General features: G+C 41.6%; 1 long non-coding RNA gene across 1 annotated transcript; it reads left to right on the forward strand.

Moving 5' to 3' along the window:
* The first annotated feature begins 585 nt into the window (after positions 1–585).
* Positions 586–1,016, forward strand: LOC115073403. Its single transcript, XR_003852005.1, has 3 exons — positions 586–632; positions 747–790; positions 879–1,016. It is a non-coding gene; the product is annotated as an uncharacterized LOC115073403 (long non-coding RNA).
* Positions 1,017–1,271: the final 255 nt, after the last annotated feature.

The following is a 1,271-nucleotide window of genomic DNA, read 5'->3' on the forward strand; positions in this document are numbered from 1 at the left end:
CACTTTTCTTTTCTTTAAATTTTTCCAGTGCTATCCCATTTGGGTTTGGATTGTTTCTCTATACGATTCTATTGATTTCATTACTCACACATCATTTTCTTCAGTACAAGTACCTTTGTAAGTTGCTGGACAAGTTTCTTTCAAGTATTCATTTTTCGCCTGCACCTTACTGATTTTGTAAAGTATCAGCCTTTTTTCGTTCACCAATCAGTGTTCTCCAATATGGCTGCTGCTTCAACGTCACTGCCCATATCTGGAGTGTCTATCAAAAGCAGTATTCCCCACACTCGCATCATTTCCAAAATGGCCGCCTTGTGTCATCATTTTCCATATATGGAGAGTCCAGCATCATATAGTAGTTTCCATCCCAAAATGGCTACCGCTTCGACGTCATTGCCCTTTTATGGAGCATAAGCACTGCACAGTATTCCCCATTCCAAAATGGCCTCTTTGTCGACGTCACTACCCTTTTATGGAGTTTAGTCACTATTAGCAGCTTCTGCTTTTTCGTCATTTCCGGTCGGCACAATTCTATTCGAAGGATTTGCCTTTAAAACCGGAGTTTTTTCTCAGCATCGCGCCTGTCACTAAGCAGTACAGTCGCCATCAGGCTGCATCAGTCTAATGTGCACGTAAGTACTCAATTTTTCACGGAGCAATTTTTCACGAAGCAACTTGGTCCCTTGTCTCTTGCTGGCATATATTCCTAGTAATTCCGGACTTTGAACTGTTTCTTGTACTTTTAGCTATGTTTCATGAGCGTCTTGAGTGACTGCAACCAACAGGCTTCGTAAGTCTTTTCTAACCAGCCTGATATTATACCATTGTCATTGTTAGCCTCGCAGGCATTATCAAGAACTGTTTTTGTTTCCACACAGAACGATTAATGTAATTCTACCTGGAGGGTCCCTGAGGAAGGAGTCCAATACTCCGAAACACCGCAGTGTTGGAGCTGTCCTTCAGGAGCATATACACCATTTCGTCATCTGTGGAACCAGATAAGTGCTCACACAGTAGTCTGCTTTGCGCACAGTGTCAGCATTCTTAATTTCTCAGCAACCTATGATTAATCAAGCCCAGTAGCTATACGAGCTTGCACATATAAGCCACTAGCTCACTGTGGCCAAATATGACGGTTGCTTGGGAATACATATAGAGTTCTTTTCCTATAACCAAATCTTATTTTCTTGTTTGTTGTGGATTTTTGGTTATTCTTGAGTCTTTTGGTACTACTATTGTCCTGGAAAACTCAGCATCCAAGAACGTCCAGA

The sequence above is a fragment of the Rhinatrema bivittatum genome, chromosome 11, assembly GCF_901001135.1.
Source record: "Rhinatrema bivittatum chromosome 11, aRhiBiv1.1, whole genome shotgun sequence".
Classification (NCBI taxonomy): Eukaryota; Metazoa; Chordata; class Amphibia; order Gymnophiona; family Rhinatrematidae; genus Rhinatrema; species Rhinatrema bivittatum.